Source organism: Macaca mulatta, chromosome 14 (genome assembly GCF_049350105.2).
Source record: "Macaca mulatta isolate MMU2019108-1 chromosome 14, T2T-MMU8v2.0, whole genome shotgun sequence".
In the NCBI taxonomy this organism is placed as follows: Eukaryota; Metazoa; Chordata; class Mammalia; order Primates; family Cercopithecidae; genus Macaca; species Macaca mulatta.
Window position 1 is genome coordinate 58,613,663 of NC_133419.1, and position 21,989 is coordinate 58,635,651.

The window sequence follows — 21,989 nt, forward strand, 5'->3', positions numbered from 1 at the left end:
TTTGAGGTAACCACAGTGCACTCTTATCCCTTCCGTTTCCTGGTTTTCCACGCTTAATAATAGGTTCAGATACCAAATAACAAGAAGTACAGAATTTTCTCTAAGTAAGGTGTGAAGGGTATGGACAAAAGTGCTAGAAATGGAAGATACTCTATTGGTTCGGAATTGGAGATCCAAGCAGTGGAATTTTATTTAATCTCAGTAGAACGGAGTGGTAATAGAGAAATATCTGCAAGGACAGCATTGAACTCAGAACTCTGTGCAACGATGAACCCTGAAGCTAATTATGTAAGAAGAGGGTTTGGCCATTATGTCAGAATAGTTAAAGTTAATAGGAATACACAGTCCTAATTATTGATATACAAATAAGTAATACCAAGAGAAAAAAAAAGTGGGCATGTTTAGGAAAATTGGAATTGCAATACTGAAGAAAAGAATATCATCCTAAAGACTTGGAAACGTATTGCCCTGAAAATTAGCTGCTGCAGGCTTCAGAGGAAATTTCCAAAAATGTTGGTGTCCTCAGTGGCATAACAGAGAACCTGAACTCAATAAAACTAGAGTAGAAAAACACAAGTAGAGAAGAGTCTCTAAAGTAAAAAGAGAAATAGGTACAACAAAGAAGGACTTCACGGAGCTCTGAAATGCTGTATCAAAATAAATGCAGTAAAAAGTAAAATTAGGCCGGGCGCGGTGGCTCAAGCCTGTAATCCCAGCACTTTGGGAGGCCGAGACGGGCGGATCACGAGGTCAGGAGATCGAGACCATCCTGGCTAACACAGTGAAACCCCGTCTCTACTAAAAATACAAAAAACTTAGCCGGGCGAGGTGGCAGGCGCCTGTAGTCCCAGCTACTCGGGAGGCTGAGGCAGGAGAATGGCGTAAACCCGGGAGGCGGAGCTTGCGGTGAGCTGAGATCCGGCCACTGCACTCCAGCCTGGGCGACAGAGCGAGACTCCGTCTCAAAAAAAAAAAAAAAAAAAAAGTAAAATTAACACTGAAGAATGTAAAATAATTGATAGGTAATGGATAAACTTGATCTGATCTTAAATGTATCTGAAAAGGATAATGAGATGAAAACTAAGAAAAGACAGATAGGAATATTAGAGGATGGAGGTCCAGTGTGAGAATTATAGGTTTCTCTAAGGAAGGTGAAAGAACATTTGGCATGGAATCAATGATCAAAGACATTAAGAAACTTTTTCTGAGTTAAAAGTATACGGTCACTAAATTTTAGGCAAAACCAGTATTAAAGCAACCTTAGAAACAGCTTAGAAAGAAGCAATTAAAAGCATGCAGAAAGAAAAATTCTGGTTATCTGTAAAACCAAAAAGGGAGGGTGGATACAGACCTCTGCAACCAGAAGGCAATGGAACAGCACCTTCAGAATTTTGAGATTTGGAAAGTTTATTATCACCAAACAGTTTTATAACAAAAGTGTCTTTCATATGTTCAGGAAACAAATATTTTTGATAAGCAAGAAAACAGTGTAGCATACATGTGCCTTAAAGAGTTTGTGAATGTGGAAATCATGGTATAAAAGGACTAGTGATGAGCACTGAAATCAATTAAACATGCAGTTGTCTGAATAGTTTCCACAACTTCAAAAAATTAAATGTGCAAGAAAATATATAAATGCTGAGTGTAAAATGTACAAATGCTGAGTCTGGGTAGGAGAGTAAAGTCAGGACACCCAGTTCATATAAGCAAAGAATAATTGTTTTAGCATAAGGATGTCCCAAATATTGCATGGGACTTACACTAAAATGTCATACATTTGAAATTCAAATTTAAATGGTCATTTCTGTTTTTATTTGCTACATCCAGCAACCGGAGAGAGAGCATAAGTGCCACATTTGTGATCTTAAATAGCAGGGACTCATAATAACATTTTCTTTTTGACTGACAATTTAAGAAAGGTATTTTTTTTCAAACCTAAAATTACAACTTAAAAAAGTTCATATACCTTTCAAAATGGGAGAAGATAAAAGCACAAATTATTCAGTCTCTATAGCAATGACTACCAAAACAATCCCCAAGAAGATGGCCTAAAATATTAAAATAAATGGATCAAGATGATTAAAGCTGAATGTATCAAAATATATTCAATGCTTCATTTTAAAATGTTGAAAACACTGGGTTAAAAATTTCTAATTATGTGCTATAACAGATGAAAAGGCAATATTGCTTAAATGTGAGACCAGGTGAAGGTTTATTAGACAAACATAAAGGAGTACCTACAATATGTTTTTAAAGGTGTTAAAAATGCACTAAGTTAAACTCATTAAGTTGGGTAAAAATATAAAATCATTAGTATTCTAAACTCTTGCATAATTCAGAAAATGTAATGGTAAAAAAATCTGGTTTTTAATAATTTAAAGAGGAACAAATAAAAATGCAGCATGAAAATAATAATAAAGGGGAAATATAAAAGAGGACTTGACTAGAGAAGTCTTAATTTTCCTTAAGGGAATGTTCCTAATTTATATATTTATTTTAGATCTCATGAAAATTCCAATGAATTTGAGATAAAGGTGTTCTAGTCTTTTAAGGAAAATAGACATTGGAGAAGAGCAAAGATAATTATAAGAAAGATTAATGATATTGCCCTAACATATAATAAATTGTATATTGGTATATGAAGTTGTAATAATGGAGAATTTAATTGTATATTTGAAAAAAAAAAGTTAGGATTCTAAGTCACTAAATAGTTTAGAAATATACCAGTGTATGGATTATATATGTGTATTTTAACATATAGTGCATATGCTTATAGAGTTCACACATGATAAAGATCTGTGAATAGGAGGATTATTCAGTAAATAGTGCTAAGATCATGATTTAACTCTTTAACAAGACTTTCATTTTATGATCTATATCAGAATAAAACATCGATTGAATACAAGTTTTTAAGCTGTATTCCATGGACCTCCATGTGGTTTCATGAAGACTAGTATCTTCAGAAGCAAAAGAACTGCAAGTTTAGCCACATTTTATCTCTTCATATGCAAAAGTAACTTAAGATTTTATTTTTATAAAGGAGGTTCCACTATAAAATATTTAAAATTCTCTAGAGTGGATTTTTAAACACTCAGAAAAAAATACATAATTTGACCACATAAAAATTTTTAAACTGTGGGTGAAAAACATGTAAGTCAGAAAAAAATAGGAGAAATATTTGCCATGATTATGACAGTATGAACTCTTTTTAATTAAATAGACACCTAGTTTAAAATGTTGACAACATAAACAGACTAAAGCAATGAAGTATCACTTTTATTAATAAAAATGACAATAGCAATTTTCAGCAAGAGTATGGAGTAATGTATACTTATGTTGAGGGTAAATTGGTAACGACTTTTTGGAAAAACAATTTGGCCAATCCTGAGCCTTAAAATTGCTGTTACTCTTTGCTACAGTAATTCTATAGGAATATGTTCTATGGAAGTAGAGTTTCATACTGTTAGGGGGCTTGTAAAGAACAGAGATCCACTCAAGTGATCTCATGTAAAGAACAGGGTTATATAACATCACATGGTAGAATCTGATATGCACATACACAGATCCCAGGATGTTATCTCACTAAAAGAAGTGAGGGAGCAAGTGAGCCATGGAGCTCTCCATGGAAAAAGAATTCCGTATAGAGGGTAGAGCAAGTGCAAAGGGTCTGAGGCTAGGAATGGACCTGGAATGTATTGCAGCACTGTAAGGGAGAAGGAAAATAGGGAATGAAGTTAAAGGTAATAGGGGCCCTTGTAAGGAATTGTAAAGGTGTTGTCTTTTATTCTAAGTGAAGTAAAAAGTCACTGGAGGGTTTTAAGTGATATAATCTAACAAATTTAAACAGGCTTATTCTGAATGCTGTGTTAAGAATTGACAAAGTAGAGGCTAGAGCCAAAGCAGGGATTCCAATTAGGAGGTATTGCAGTTACCCCTAAAAGAGATAAAGTGTTAAAATAGTGTTAACAGTGGAGGTGACAGAAATAATCAAATTTTGGATATATTTTGACCATGATGAATATATCAGAAATTAGTTTTAAAACTGGACTTTAAGTAGTATTTTAATAGGTAAAAAGGAGGCCAAAATCCTTTACTACTTTACAGACAGGAAGAATTCCTTGTAAAATCTTACAGTTGAACACAGTGTTTTAGGGACAGTGAAATCAGTCTGTCTAGATTAATGTTTTAAGATTAAAACATTAACTTCAAATATCAATGTTGAGGTTTAAGCTACTCTTAAGGGACTAGAGGGTTTTATTTTTCATCTGGATAATATAAAGTTCAAGTTGTGCCATGGGAGTAGTCATGCCCAACTTTGGGGAGTCAGGGTAGGCTTTCCAGAGAGAGGTTCTCATCTTAGTCCAGAATAGATTGCAATAACCTGAGGGGGTGGACAAGGAGGAGTTAAAAGTGTTTCAAGCAAAGTGAGAAAAATGCAGTTTTAGGAATAAATATAGCCTAGTGGTTAAGAGTAAGGCTTCCTGAGCTGAGATCAGTTTTCGGGAAGACAAGGTATATTTCTACCTAATGTCAACAAACATAATCATTGGCTTAGTGTGAACTGGGAGGAATACAGACTCTCATCGGCAATTCTGGTGAGAAAAGTATCAGAGTCAGGAAGATCCTGTCAGAAATTCCTATCAAATTGAATGATTAAATCCTAATATATATTGAATATTAATATGGGGTATGCAGAGGCTGAAAAAGTATGATCCAGTCAAAAAGGCAATGCTATGGTGTGTTTCTGTTTCTGTCTAATCAGGCCCTAAAATTTGGAATACAGACCACAATCACTGCACCCATAAGATATCCTTCACTGAACTTTAAAATTAATCGTCAGATGAATTCAACTCTAACATTCTTTAAAATAGTTTCCTTGTGAACAGTGACAGCACAGTGGCTGAAGGATTCAAAAGGCTCACTGGGGTTTTACCCAGAATCTGTCCTTTACTGATGGGTATGGGATTGGGATAATCTTTTGACCTCTCTGAGCTTACACAGCCTCAGCTATAAAATACAATGTTGAAATAAAATGAGTCCTTAGGCTACTGCCCAAACAATTTATCTTTTCTCTAGAATAGTGCCTATTCACATAATAAATGTTAATAAAGTGTTAATTTTCACAGCACACTGATTCTCAGAAGTCTTAAAAGTTTAATGTCATTAAAATTTCACAACTGCTTTGAGAAAGGTCCCACAAGGCACATTCTATAGTCAAGAGAAATTGTGGCATAGAAAAGTTCATGATTCACCAGAGGGTGAGGTTCCTACGAGTTTCTTATCACATTTTTGTCAATGGATCAATACATAATTTGGCTTTAATAATATGTGATATTAGTATTTATTGATAAACAATATTAATATATCACAATATATAATATATAAAATATATATAACATTTATTATATTGATTTGTTAATATTGAACTCACAAGACAACAGCACTATAATGCCTGAAGGTAGCTTCTCTTTCACATGTATTTTTTCCTAAGATACATCACAGCCCTCTTGTACTTAGGAACACTAGACAGCACCTTAGCACTATACTTGGGACCATTTTAAACTGCAAAAATCAACAGAAAGCACAAAAATCCTAAAACAGCAGTAAATATATTGTGAAAAGTATGCTTTTTATGATAGGAGAGCTAAAACAAGAAGGTACGGCATTGCTTTGTTCAACCTCAGCTGGTCACATGCACCTTGGGCAACTTGAAATTTGCTCTGCTCTGCACCTGTGTACAAATGACTGGGGAAAGCGCTACAAGTATTGAATTTGGTTATAAATAAATTGTAGTGAGTAGGTGAATTTACAAATATGAAATCCATTAGTAATGAGGTTAAACTATATAAAATCTAGGCAAGCCAATCAAAAGCATAAGAAGAACAAAAAATAGGATAAGGAAGAAAATGTAATCACAGAACACTGCTTGTCTCCATTTGGACAATATGGCATAGTCATAAAAATGTTATCACTGAAAATAAACAAAAAATTGATAGAAACTATGTTAGTAGGATCAGGGAAGGGGAAGTGAGAGGGAGTATGTAAACACCAAATTTCCGTCTCCCATAATAGAAAAAAATCAGAAGGGAGTACCTAAAATTGTCAGTTTTAACTACATAAGCATAGTGCAGTATTTAGAAATAGGTAGATAGATACAAAAAGAATCAGCTCAAAGTGATTCCTCTGAGGATCAGAGGCTAAAATGAAGTAGGAAATAGTGTTGCCAGAAAAAGAGATCCCAATCCAGACCTTAAGAGAGAACTCTTGGGTCTAAGCAGGAAGGAATTCAAGGTGAATTGCAGAGTACAGTGATAAGAGAGTTTGTTGAAAGCTACGCAGATACAGAGTAGGGTGTCCTCAGAAAGGAAATGGAGGAATGTGCCTTCTTTGTTTTAAACTCTTCTTGTATAGGGGTCTTGTCTATGTAAAAGCTATTATGTCTATGTGGGGGTAGGCTGACAGCATGACAAAATTTAGTACTTTGTTGTTTTTAAAAAGTTTTCTTTGGCATTTTAGTGCATAAGTACATCAAAGCATGACTATATCTTAAAAGCATACATTGTTATGTGATATTAGGACATCTGGACATTCTGCCATCATAGGAGTTTATCCTTGCAAGCATTAACTGCTTCCTTAACCAAAAACATGTTATGACTATGCATTGTGACTGGCAAGGAATGTGCCTTGCTAGTTTTGAGATGGAGTTGATTTAAAAATAGTATTACCATAGCTCTCCTGTGCTCCTGTTTACTTAACAATAATGTGACTAGCCAGAACCTTAATCTGGGTCAGATGTCCCAGAATGAAAGCATACATAGTTGGATGACTAGTTCAGACCTCAGAGCTGGTACATGTTGTTAGAAATGTGTTCATTGTAGACGCTGAAAGAAAAGTCCCAATGGTTGATTCTATGGGCCCCTTGGTGAGGAACAGCTTTCTCACAGCATGTGACATAATTCTGTGGCACAGCACAATCTGTCAGTCCTGTCCTCGAAATCTAATATAGCTGAGTATTTTTCCCTCTGAGGACAATTTACACATTTTATTTACACTTTACTGTTAGTGTAAAAAGGTTGATTTAAGACAAAGTTGATATCCTGTCATATTATTTATAGCATGTTTATCCTATTGATAGTTGCGGAAGCATCACAGATTCTTTGACCATTATTAGCAGTCTTGGCTCTTGAAATACAACTTTGACAATATATTAATTATGCCACTTTGCTAACACTGATGTTTTGATTATCTATTGCCATTTTACATAACAGCAACCATTTTATTTGCCCACAATTGTGAAGTCTGGGCTAGGCTGAGCTGAGCTACTTGGTTCTGCTGGTCTTGCCAGTGTGCATTCGTGTGATTGCATTAAGGAACAAGCTGGGCTGTGCTTTTTCTCTCTCCGTGTAGTTTCAGGACTTCTCCCTCTTCACATAGTTTCTACATGGCATTTCCAGCAGAATTCCTGGATTCTGCCTGGGTTTCTCAGGAATCCTAGAGCTCAAGAGCAGAAACTTCTAGTCCTTCATGAAATTTAGGTCCAAACTATCACTTCTGCCATATTCTATTAGGGAAAAAGAGTCACAGGACCACCCTAGATTCACAGGAAGGGGACTACACAATGTTATGAACACCAAGAGGTGGTTCATGGGGAGATGCCAGTAGAGCCAGTGGCATGCTGACAAATTGACAGGTAACTAGTTGTAGTAATAATAAGCTTGCTTTGGCTAACCGGTCAATCTAAGAGACTATATTGGAAATTAAAAGTGGTATTAAAATATTAGCACATGAGGAGTTACAATTAATCCTACAGAAAGTCAGGGGCAAAGTAGAATTTGGACACAAAATCATGAAAATATGAACCATGCAATGAAAATATGAGAATTCTAGAAGTGTAGAAGTCATAAAGATTCTAAACCATTGTTTAGTTTACTTACAAATGTTGAACTGAGATGAGATACTGACAGCACAGAGGGAAAAGGAAGGCTGAGCCTGAGCTCTTAAGGAGGAAGTAAAAAAGCAGTTGTGGGTGTGTAGGGGTGACTTGGAGTTTGGTGGCAGTAAGTGCAGGAGGCCTGAGGGACTCTAGGGTAGGGCCCTCGTCCACTGCGGCGGGAGGGGGAGCACTGGAGTACCAGCCCCAAGGGTGTGGGTAGGGCCCTCGTCCACTGCGGCGGGAGGGGGAGCACTGGAGTACCAGCCCCAAGGGTGTGTGCTTCCCTAGCGCCAACCCTGCCATGGGCAGTGTCCTAGAGGAGCCAGAGGCAGGGAGGGTGTCCAGACCTTGGGCCTGTACACTGGCTGATGCTATACATCCTGGAGGGAAGCAGGGAGGCTGGGGGAAAGTGGAACCGCAGATAACAAGGACCCATCCATTTCGACCATGAAGAAATGCAGGCAAAGAAATAGTAAGCGGTTGTCCAGAACTCTACCATGATTATTATAAGGTTTGCAACCTGAGACTCTATGCCCTTTCCCACAGGCCAGGCAGCTTGTCCAGGATTAAAGTCAGGGCGTTGATGAAAACACGCTTCTCACATGGTGAGAGGCTGGAAAGCTTTGAAAAGGAGTATATCATTTTGGTATGGATATCAAGTGTGATGCTAACCTGATTTCTTGCCTATGCCTACATATTTTGCCAATTTCCATAATGCCTTCTCCAGTCACTGGCTTGTGATTCTTTTTCATAAACAAGCTCTTATAATTGTTGCTTGATTCTCATTTTTCCTGGTCTGCTGAATTTTTGCAGGTGTGTCACACTAATTTAAATAACTTCGATTTTATAATGTGAATATATATCCGGTAGGAACAAATATATTCTCATCACCTTTCTTTTTCAAAGTCCACTGTGTGTGTGTGTGCGTGTGTGTGTGTGTGTGTTGGGGATCTGCAATTGACAAATTAGAATTAGGTAATATCCACCTAATAGCTGTTCATATATAAAGACAACAGAAAGACATTCTTAAGAATTTTTGAAAGATAGTATTCCATTGTATACTGAACATTAATTTTCCTTTAAAAAATAGATAATACATTAATGTGGCTGTAAATACAAAAGATACAGAGGTTGTAAGGTGTAAGTCTCCCTCTCACTTCTATCTCTCACGTACCCAGTACCTATCTCTGGAGGCAGCCATTTTTTTCTGGTATCTAATGAATTCTTTAAAAGCATTTTTAATACATGCATGAGCAAATACATATGCATATCTATCTTTTTAAAATAAAAATAGTAGCATATTCTATACACAGTTCTGTGTATAATACTTTAACAGATGAAGTTTTTCACCATTTTTTTGTGAGTTTGCCACTGGAAAGATTTCCCTTCACCATTGTTCTTTAAGGCTATCCTTGAGTGAGGCTGAGGAACAGCAGCAGTATGATTTTGGCTCCAACATACTGTTAATGAAGTAATCCATGGGCTTGCTGCCTGATACACATGGAGACCAATACCATGGGACAAACTTTCGAAAATAGAAAAAGCTTTATTGCAACTTGACCTGCAAGGAGACAGGAAGAAAGGCTCAAACCTGTCTCCCTGAGCTAGGGGCAGGGTTGGGTTTTATAAGCATAGGGCAATGAAGCATGATCTGATTGGATCTTGCAATAAGGTGGTGCTGGAAGGCATTATCTGATTGGATCCTGCCATGGAGGTGATGCCAGAGCTCAATTTGATTTGATCCTGAGTTATGACATACAGTGTCTGCTTCTTAATTCAGTTTCTGCTCCTAGGTCTGAGCATTTAGGTTCTCCCTATGGTTGCAGGCTTCGTTCATCTGGGCATACTCAGGTTACATGACCTGAGGGTCCATGGAAATTGAAAAATAACTCACAACCTTGTTACATAAAAGTTGAACCAGATTTGTCTGGTGCAATTGCAATATTGAGCCAATTCTTCTGTGACCCAGGCCAGTGTTTTCACTTCTTCTGTCAGCTGGTCACAGGAAACTACCTTTAGGGCCATGGATACAAGTTTATGAAGAGCCAAGAGTGCAGCAGAACTAGGGAACATGAGTCTGGGCCACCTATTAATGAAATTTTAGCCCTCTGAATCAATCTCAAACATACCATTTCCCTCCTATGATGGACTGCTATAGTACCTATCCAATTTTATAATTTGGTTGATCTGACAGTACCCAGCTCATGGGTGGGTGTGGTGACCTAGTCATTTGATGTTCTAGGTAGGTGTTCAGTCTCCACTAGGGCCTAGTAGTATGTCAGAAGCTTCTATTCAAAGGGTGAATAATTATCTTCTCCAGAAAGAATGGCCTTGCTCCAGAGCCCATGTCTACTTCTTTTACAGGGAGGTGTAAACATGGCTAGAAAGAAGTAGGTTTGGGAAAGTGGGATGTTTGATCAGAGTGCTGATGTTTTTTCCCAGAGGTCAATTGTATTAGCTTGGTGCAAAAGTTTTTACCATTATTTTTAATGGTAAAAACTGCAATTACTTTTGCATCAACATAATTTTTTTTTTTTTTTTTTTTTTTTGAGACTGATCTCACTCTGTCACCCAGGCTGTAGTGCATTGGCACGATCTGGGCTCACTGCAACCTCTGCCTCCCGGCTTCAAGCAATTCTCTACCTAAGCCTCCTGAGTAGCTGGGATTATAGGCACCCGCCACCATGCCTGGCTAATTTTTATATTTTTAGTAGAGATGGGGTTTCACCATGTTGGCCAGGCTGGTCTCAAATTCCTGACCTTATGATCTGCCTGCCTTGGCCTCCCAAAGTGCTGAGATTGCAGGCATCAGCCACTGCACTCTAGATTCTTAAGAGGATTCTAGGATCACATAGCTCAGGTAAAGTTCAAAATTATCAACATGTTATATTTATTTGGTTATTATGAGTGTTTTGTAGTGAAAACATCTTTAGCATATCTCATATTCCATTTTACCACAAACCCCAGGAACCCTAATGATTCTGTGTTTGAGTCATCTCTAGTTCAACTCTGATGGGGAGGCTGAAGAACAAACACAGGCCAATTTAGTTCTGTCTTGTTTGCTTTATCTGGGATTTGGTGTGATAGGACACCTAAGTCTTGCCCTCAACCAGTTCACTTTTGAGGGTAGAGGGTTGGTCGTTGTTAGCATTTTGGAGGAAGGCATTGTATGTCAGTTCTGCATATAAGAGCTGGTTTCCCCTCTTGGTGCCTGGATAGAAAGCTGCACAAAAAGGCTGTATTATATGCTGTTTAAAATTTGGAATTTAGGAGATAATAAAGGGAAAATCAGTTACATTAAGGCCTAGTAAAGAAGGCTGATTACAGAGCCCTTTTCTGATGTTCATCATACTCCAATCCAGACACAAATGAGAGTGGCTTACTTTGCCAAGATGTGATTGATTTCTTTAGTCAAGCTGAGTCTGCCGTCCCCATCTTCTACTGCAGTGCTTAGTGCTCCTCATTCTGCCTCCTTCAGTGTGTTCTCCCTATCGATGTGAGGAAGTCATGGGTATAATTATCTACAAGGTAATTGAAGAGATTATGCATTGGTTATGATTATGAATTGCTGTTGCTCCAAATTTTTACTTAACATTGAATCTGACAAGTCTTACTACTTCGACATGGTTCTTCCTTACATAGGATGCAGGGATTCGGTCTCCTACAGAATGTTCTTAGATATAGTTGATAAGTAAGGTTTTTTTTGTTTTGTTTTGTTTTGTTTTTGAGACGGCGTCTTGCTCTTTCACCCAGGCTGGCCTGCAGTGGCACGATCTCGGCTCTCTGCAAGCTCCACCTCCTGGTTCACCCATTCTCTTGCCTCAGCCTCCCGAGTAGCTGGGACTACAGGCGCCTGCCACCACGCCTGGCTGATTTTTTGTATTTTTAGTTGAGACGGGGTTTCACCGTGTCAGCCAGATGCTCTCGATCTCCTGACCTCATGATCCGCCTGCCTTGGCCTCCCAAAGTGCTGGGATTACAGGCGTGAACCACCGTGCCCGGCCGATAAGTGAAGTTTTAAAAGTGATCAATCTGGAGCTGTAAGGCACGCTCTGATTATAATTACTTTTCTTTTTCTTTCTTTTTCTTTTTTTTTTTCAGTTCTCCCACTCTCCTAAGAAGAAGAAACAGCCAAATCCCAGGTAAGTCCTTCCTCCCTCCATGCTGAAATGCCATGTAATTTGTCAGAGGTGGCGTTGGTGCAATTTGAAAGGCGGCATATTGTGATATGTCAGGTTTATAGTAGAAGAACAATTGACTGGTTACTAGAGACTACAATGGATGTTATTACTTTGGTGAGTGCTTTATCATCTACCTGCATCTTTGCATTTTCAGAAACTTGACTGTGACTAGTTTCTCTGAGTTAATAAGCTGCAGGGCAACTGGCTCATTCTAAACGAATTCTTGAAAAGATCACAAAAGATAGATATACATACCAGATGCATACATGTGGATTTCTTTTTATTTCTTTTGCTTTTATCTTTTTTCAACTTTTATTTTACAGTCAGGGGGTACATGTGCAAGTTTGTTACAAATGTATATTACACGATGCTGAAGTTTGGAGCACAAATTAATCTGTCATCCGGTTAGTGAGTATAGTACCCAAACGTAGTTTATTTCAACTCTTCCCACTCCTTTCCTCCTACCTCTTGTATTCCTTAGTGTCTATTTTTCCCATTTTTATGATCATGTGTACCCAATATTTAGCTCCATGTTATAAATGAGAACAAGTGGTATTTGGTTTTCTGTTTCTGTGTTATTTTGCTTAGGTAATGGTTTCTGGCTGTATCATGTTGCTGTGAGAGACATAATATTCTTTTTTTTTTTTTAATTTATTTATTATTATTATACTTTAAGTTGTAGGGTACATGTGCATAACGTGCAGGTTTGTTACATATGTATACTTGTGCCATGTTGCTGTGCTGCACCCATCAACTCGTCATTTACATCAGGTATAACTCCCAATGCAATCCCTCCCCCCTCCCCCCTCCCCATGATAGGCCCCGGTGTGTGATGTTCCGCTTCCTGAGTCCGAGTGATCTCATTGTTCAGTTCCCACCTATGAGTGAGAACATGCGGTGTTTGGTTTTCTGTTCTTGTGATAGTTTGCTAAGAATGAGGGATTCCAGCTGCATCCAAGTCCATACAAAGGACTCAAACTCATCCTTTTTTATGGCTGCATAGTATTCCATGGTGTATATGTGCCACATTTTCTTAATCCAATCTGTCACTGATGGACATTTGGGTTGATTCCAAGTCTTTGCTATTGTGAATAGTGCTGCAATAAACATACGTGTGCATGTGTCTTTATAGCAGCATAATTTATAATCCTTTGGGTATATACCCAGTAATGGGATGGCTGGGTCATATGGTACATCTAGTTCTAGATCCTTGAGGAATCGCCATACTGTTTTCCATAATGGTTGAACTAGTTTACAATCCCACCAACAGTGTAAAAGTGTTCCTATTTCTCCACATCCTCTCCAGCACCTGTTGTTTCCTGACTTTTTAATGATTGCCATTCTAACTGGTGTGAGATGGTATCTCATTGTGGTTTTGATTTGCATTTCTCTGATGGCCAGTGATGATGAGCATTTTTTCATGTGTCTGTTGGCTGTATGAATGTCTTCTTTTGAGAAATGTCTGTTCATATCCTTTGCCCACTTTTTGATGGGGTTGTTTGTTTTTTTCTTGTAAATTTGTTTGAGTTCTTTGTAGGTTCTGGATATTAGCCCTTTGTCAGATAATATTCTTTTTTATGGCTTCATATTATTCCTTGGTATATATGTACCACATTTTCTTTATATAATCCACCATTGGTGGTCACCATGTCTTTGCTATTGTGAATAGTTCTGCTATGAACATATTGGTGTTTGGTAAAATGATTTATTTTCCTTTGTGTATGTACCCAGAAGTTGTATTGCTGGGTCAAATGGTAGTCCGACCCTCAGTTATTTGAGAATTCTCCAAACTGCTCTCCACGGTTGGCTGAACTAGTTTATATCCCCACAACAATGTATAATTATTCCCTTTTCTCTGCAGGGAAACAGAGAAACAGATGCTGCGTCACCAACATCTGTTATTTTTCTGACTTTTTAACAAAAGTCATTTTTACTGGTGTGAGGTGGTATCCCATTGGGGTTTTGATTTGCATTTTTCTGATAATTAGTGATGATGAGCATTTTTTCATATATTTGTTGACTGCTTGTTTATCTTCTTTTGAAAAGTGTCTGTTCATGTCCTTTGCTCATTTTTTAATAGGGTTTTTGTTTGTTAAGTTCCTTATAGATTCTGAGTATTAGACCTTTGTTGGATGCATAGTTTACAAATATTTTCTACCATTCTCTAGATTGTCTGTTTACTCCTTTGATGATCTCTCTTGCTGTGCAGAAACTCTTTAGTTTAATTAGGTTCCACTTGTCAATTTTGGGTTTTGTTGCAAGAGGACTTAGCTGTGTTTCCTAGGTTTTCATCTAGGATTTTTGTAGTTTGAGGTTTTATATTTAAGTGTTTAATACATCTTGAGTTAGTTTTGGTTTATGGTGTTAGGTAGGGGTCTAGTTTCTTTTTTTTTTTTTTTTTTTTTTTGCGTATGGCTAGCCAGTTATCCCAGCATCATTTATTGAATAGGGAGTTTTTTCACCATTGTTTATTGTTGTTGACTTTGTCAAAGATAAGATGGTTGTGGGTGTGTGGCTTTATTTCTGGATTCTCTATTCTGTTCTATTGGTCTATGTGTCTGTTTTTATACCAGAATCATGCTATTTTGGTTACTGTAGCATTGTAGTATATAGTTTGAAGTTGGGTAATGTGATGCCTCTGGCTTTGTTCTTTTATACTTAGGATTGCTTTGGATATTTGAGCTGTTTTTTGGTTCCATTAATTTTAGAATAGTTTTTTCTAATTCTGTGAAAAATTATGTTGAGAGTTTGATAGGAATAGTGTTGAATTGTGAATTGCTTTGGGCAGTATGGCCATTTAAATGATATTGATTCTTCCAATACATGAGCATGGGACATTTTTCTTTTTGTGTCATCTTCGATTTCTTTTAACAGTGTTTTGTAACTCTCCTTGTAGAGATTCTTCACCTCCTTGGCTATCTGTATTCTTAGGTATTTTATTCTTTTTGAGGCTACTGTAAATGGGACTGCATTCTTGATTTGGCTCTCAGCTTAAATGTTATTGGTGTATAGAAATGCTACTGATTTCTGTACATTGATTATGTATCCTGAAACTGCTGAAATTGTTTATAAGCTCTAGGAGCCTTTTTACAGAGTCTTTAGTGTTTTCTAAGTATAGAATCATATCATCAGTGAAGAGAGATAGCTGGACTTATTTTCCTATTTGGATGCATTTCTTTCTTACTTGATCGCTCCAGCTAGGACTTCCAGTACTAAGTTGAATAGGAGTGGTGAGAGTGGCCATCTTTGTCTTGTTCTAGTTATCAAGGGGAATGTTTCTAGATTTTGCCTGTTTAGTATAATGTTGGCTGTGGGTTTGTCATAGATGGCTCTTATTATTTTGAGGTATGTTCCTTAGGTGCCTAGTGTGTTGGGGCTTTTTATCATGAAGGGACATTGGATGTTATCAAAAGCTTTTTATGTAAATATTGAGATTTTTTTCCTTTTATATTTTTGTGATGAATCATATTTATTGACTTGCATATGTTGAATCAACCTTTCATTCCAGGAATAAAGCCTACTTCATCATGGTGAATTATCTTTTTGATATGCTGCTGGATTTGGTTTGTTAGTATTTTGTTGAGAATTTTTGTGTCTATGTTCATCAGGGACATTGGTCTGAAGTTTTCTTTTCTCACTGTGCCTTTGCCAGTTGTGGTCTCAGGGTGATGCTACCTTTAGAGAATGAGTTATGGAGGATCCCCACTCCTCAGTTTTTTGGAATGGTTTCAGTAGGATTGATACTATGTCTTCTTTGTACATCTGGTGGAATTCGGCTGTTAATCCATCTGGACCAGTGCAGTTTTTTGGTTGGTAGGGTTTTTATCATGATTCAATTTTGGAACGTATTACTGGTCTGTTCTCTTTTTAACTATTTTTTACTTCAATAAGAGAAATGTAAAAGACTGTGAAAACCCAATTTAATCTTACTATCTGGATAAAATGGCTTCTAAAAAGTTAGTTTATGTAATTTTTCCCTCTTTGTGCAGGTAGCAACATACCAATTTATATTTTAGTTTTCAAACTATGGAATCATACCATATACAATAAATTTCACCTTCCTTTTTTCCCATAAAAGTAAATCATGGGCAGATTGTCAGTAAATTTAGTTTTATCACATATTTCAATATATGCACAATATGACTTAGTCTCTTACTGATAAATATTTGACCTAATTCCATATTGTTATTACAACCAAGGCTGTGGCAAATATCTTCATGCATATATTGAATAAAGGAGGTCATAGACACATTTAAAATGTTAAGGGACAGCCAGGCGTGGTGGCTCACACCAGTAATCCCAGCACTTTAGGAGGCCGAGGCGGGCGGATCACCTGAGGTCAGGAGTTCAAGATCAGCCTGGCCAATATGGTGAAATCCCATCTCTACTAAAAACACAAAAAATTAGCTGGGTGTGGTGGCGGGTGCCTATAATCCCAGCTACTCAGGAGGCTGAGGCAGGAGAATCACTTGAACCTGGGAGGTGGAAGTTTCAGTTAGCTGAAATGGTGCCGTTACACTCCAGCCTGGGCAACAAGAGTGAAACTCCATCTTAAATAATAATAATAATAATAATGGACATTGTCAAATTATCTTCCTGAAATATTTTACCACTTCATACCACCAAAGATAGAGTTTGAGAGTATGTTAATTTTTATATCCTTTTACCAATACTGAGTACTATCACATGTTTTAGGCTTTTAGTCTCATAAGAGAAAAAATGCTGTATTGGTGTTAAACTTTATAATTCTTTAAATATTAGATAAGCCTATCACCTTTATATGTATTTAACATTCATTTGGACATTTTCTGTAGCATTTTGGATTATATCCTTTGCCAGATTTCTACTTGATGCTTTGTCTTTTCCTTATTTTTCCTTATTTTTATCAGCATTTTATGTTAGAGATATTAGCACTTCATTTGCCATATGTAGTGAAATGATTTCTCCCAGTTTAATTTGGTTTTATTCATATTTTCTAATATATAAAAGCTTTAACAGGTTTAAAACAATGTCTCTGGGTTTGCTATTTCCACTTCATAATATTTTTAAAAAGATATATCTATGTTCTTTTAGTTTTTAAAAATTATTTTAGTTCTCATATTTAAAACTTTGATACATTTGGAATTTATATTCTTATAAAAAGTAAGCTAAGATCAGTTTAATTTCATTTTTCAAATGACTGGCTGATTTTGATAGATTACTTAATACCCAGGAACAAAAAGGAAAACTGAAATTATTTGTACACTTAGTTTATTAAACTAAAATGTTTAATAATTCAAACATTGAAAACTAATTTTTCTAGAGCACTGACTTATTAAAACTTTGATTGAAGTATTTTAAACAATTGCAAGTGAATTTAGTATTGTAGAGCCTTCTGAATCACTTCCAAACCATTAAATATCAAACTGGTATTTATAATGATTCCAGAACATTGCTATAGTTACACCTAAACCTGTTCTAAAATAACATATGTTTACTTCATTTATTATTTTAATTTTTATGTAATTGTTGTAGCAAAATAAGCTGTATTTTTAATTTTTCTTGGAGTTTTAGTATTATTTTGATTTCTTCCAATGACTGCAGTAATTTTAACAGAGCAAACACAAAAGGCATACATACATAGCTTCTGAGATTTGTTATTAACTGATTGATTCTTGACAAAGGAACTTAATGCTTCTTCCAAAATAATATAATCCTGAACCACCGATCATTGGGCTGAACTTCATTTTTAGCATTTAAATTTTGTGTGTGTGTGTGTGCTTGTTGCTTTTTAGTATTAATGATTGACATAATTTTCTAGGTTACATTTCAGGAAGTTGGTTGAAAAACAAAATAAAATAAACTTTTAAAAAATACATTTTATATCTGTAAGTCTATCACATTTATAGCTGTCATGTAGGTTTTATTTTCTTGCCCCGCTATCCCCAGTCGTCTCAGCAATATATTTTAAAATTATTTTCTTGGTCAATACTTTATAAGTCATTATATGTCATTATATTTTGACTTAGTCTGTTAATAACATTTAAAAGCAACAAATTTTTATTAATATTTTATTATAATTAATAGAGCTACCTGTTAGGAGATGAAGAATCAATTCGGCTGAGTTACTTCTCCTCTTTAGGACATTTAAACATGCTGCTTAACCTCCTTCTTCTACTTGGATGTTATGTGGAAATCACAGCACTGATTACTCATTACTGTTCCTAAAATAGTTCCTCCTTTTAATTGGACTATTTGGCTTATTCACAGTATTTGTCTTTCCTGCTTACACAGACAGAAAGAGCAAATACTTATAAACAGATATAAGTAACAGAAGAGACACAATGTCCATCTAGATAAACTCTTCTTTTAAAAGCTTAAAAATCAGGTTATTATAAATCTGTGGTTTTTCACAGACTCAGCTTGTTCTAATATACCACAATTGTTATTATTTTATTATTACTGTGTTATGCAATAAGCAAATTGTAAAATTTGCTAGCAGGAGTCCCTTTAGATTTATTCCTTTATCCTTTCAACATTGTCCCTGATATTCTTGGAAACAGTATTGCTACTATGTCACTCAGAGTACAGTATCATAGAGCTGGACAAAGAAAGGGGGACTGGGGGCTGAGAGACAATAAATTGATAATTGGCACATATATCCCTCCTTATGCTGTCCTGATCCAAGATTTGTATTCCATTATATGGCAAGGTGTGCTTGTTCCTTTTGGTGGATAAGAGCTTTAAAACAGTATAAAATTTAGGCAATGGGAGACACGGTAATTTTATTACAATAGTGAGCAGAAGTGCTGCTGTTGTTAGGCAGCAACACTATCTTAGCGGTGATAGAGCTGGAAAACATATTTCAATTTTATGAGTTTACATTTCTCATTTTTATTCATCTTATAATTCAACTAATTCCAATTAATGTTTTAAAATTAAGTATATAGGTGGATTATATTAACCATGTTTCCAGCATTTTATTATGAACATTTTCAAGCATAAAGTTGAAAGAATTTTACAGTGAATACTTTTTTTTTTTTTTTGGTAGAGATGGAGACTTGCTATGTTGCCCAGGCTAGTCTTGAACTCCTGACCTCAAGTGAACCTCCTGCATCAGCTTCCCAAAGCACTGGAATAACAGGTGTGAGCCACTACACCTGATCTTCTATTCACCTTCTACCATATTGGATTTATCATATCTGTCCCTCTGTCTATTTTTCTGTTATCCATCGATCCATATTATTTTTCAATCATTTCAAGTGAAACCAAAGACATCAGTATACTGTCTCCTACATATTGCAGCATACATATTAATCAGAGTCCAATATTTGTTTTCAACTTGGCTCCTAAATGTATATTCACTGAGCTTTGTCAAATGCCCTTTTCTAATCAGTCCCCAACACCATCCACCAGAGGTAATCTCTGTTCTGAATGTTTTCCACCATAGATGAATTTTGCCTGTTCAAGAACTTCATGTAAATGAAACCATAGATTATTTTCTCTTCTAAGGCTTCATTTACTCAGCATATTTTTGACATTCATCCATGTTGCATGTGTAGGGGCACATTCCTTTTTATTGCTGAGTATTATTTTTATGAATATATCATAGTAAATTTATCCACTCTCCTACTGAACACTTGGGTTCACTAATTGAACACTGTTTTACCTATATTAGACATTTCATATAAATGGGAGAAAACATTATTTTTGAATCAGTTGCTGGGTAGTAAATGTTCAGTAATGTTAGTTAGAAAAAAAGAGATATTACACTGATGGAGGTGAAATTCACCAACAGTGAGCTATTGCCTTTTCCCAGATTTGAGTCTCTGATCTTTATGATTTCCTTTTGCTGTGGCTTAGATGTGTCCCTCAAAGTTCATGTTTTGGAAACTTAAAACTCAGTGTAACAGTGTTGAGTATATATATTTCAATTCTGAGTGATTAGGTTGTTAGGGCTCTGCCCTTATGAATGAATTAATGTTATCTTAGGAGTGGGTTTGTTGTCACAAGAGTGTATTCATTATCACAAAATATCACAGACTAAATGGCATAAACAACAGAAATTTATTTTCTCACAATTTTGGAAGCTGAAATTCCAAGATCAAGGTGTCAGCAGGTTCTGTCTTCATATGTTCCTTCTCTATTTGCATGCATACCTGGGTCTCTCTGTGGGTCAAAATCTCCTCTTCTTATCAGGATACCAGACAGATTGGATTATGGCCCACTCTAATGGTATCATTTTAACTTAATCATCTCTTTAGAGGCCCAGTCTCCAAATATAATAGTTTCTCCTTATCCACAGGGGATGCATTCCAACACCCCCAGTGGATGCCTGAAACCTCGGAGAGTACAGAGCCTTATATACACCAAAATTTTAAAAATCTAATAACCAAGGTATCTGCTAAGTGACTGTCAAGTAGAGTTTATAGTACAGATATGCTGGACAATGGGATCATTCACATCCTGTGCTGGACATGGTGGAACAGAGCAGGAGAGCAAAATTTCATCAGACTACTCAGAATGGCTCAGAATTTAAAACTTATGAATTATTTATTTCTGGAAATTTCCATTTAATATTTTTAGACTATGGTTGACCACACAGAAAGTGAAACCATTGAAAAGGGGAGACTACTGTGCAGTCACATTTGAGGTATTCAGAATTAGGGCTTCAACACATGAATTTTGGAGGACACAATTCAGTCCCTATCAACTTCACACAGAAGAGAAGGTGATACGACCACAAAGACAGAGATTGAAGTGATATAGCCACAAGCCCAGGAATGCCAGCTAGAGAAGGTGAGGAACAGCTTCTCCCCAGACCCTCTAGAAAGAGCACGATGCTGCCAACATCTTGACTTTTTTCTCATTAAAACTGATCTCAGACGTCTGATATCTAGAACTTTAAGAACATAAAGATGTGTTGTTTTAAGCCATTAAGTTTGTGGTAATTTGCTATAGCAGCCACAGGAAACTGATAGAAGAAACAGAAAACATATACATGTACATTTCTCTCCACAAACAAGATACTGATTTTTCAAGCCAATTGTAATCACTCAGCTGGACCTTGGGGAAGAGTGATGATTAGTGGAGAATAAAATAATCTGTAAGTTACCTCTCCAGGTGAGAACCAAAAAGTATTTGCTAGCCAGAGAGGAACCAATTTCTTCTTAAATGGAATTATTAAATAAAACAACAACAACAAAAACTCCTCTAAGTTTCCTTTGTCTGAGAATAAGACAAAAGTCAGCTAAGTTCCCTCAATACTGCAACATCATTTTCACATATCTTCTGTATACTGATTAGCTCATATGCTCTTCTGAATTCAATGTAGGTGCTTCTTCATCAATTAAACGCTGCCAGTTCTCTGAATTTATTCTCATGTACCTCACCTGGGCCCTTATTTTCATCATAAGATGTTAGCATCCTTGGTCTCTGTTTCAACATTTCATATTTTAAGACATTAATCAGACTTTTTGGAAAATAAATCAATTTTATGATACTCAGGCCACTTTTACATGAGATTTATTTTGTTTTTACTTTTAAGAAATAATTCCTTTTAAGGAGCTCAAACAACTCTACAGGAAAAAAAATCTAATAATCCAGTCAAAAACTCGGCAAATGATTTGAATAAACATTTATCAGAAGATGACACACAAATGGCAAACAGGCATATGAAAAGGTACTCAACATAATTGATCAGAGAAATGCAAATCAAAACTACAATGAGATATCATTTCACCCCAGTTAAAATAGCGTATACACAAAGGACAGGCAGTAACATTTGGTGAGAATTTAGAGAAAAGGGAACCCTTGTATACTGTTGATGGGAATGTAAATTAGTACAGCCACTATGGAGAACAGTTTGGAGGTTTCTCAAAAAACTAATAATAGAG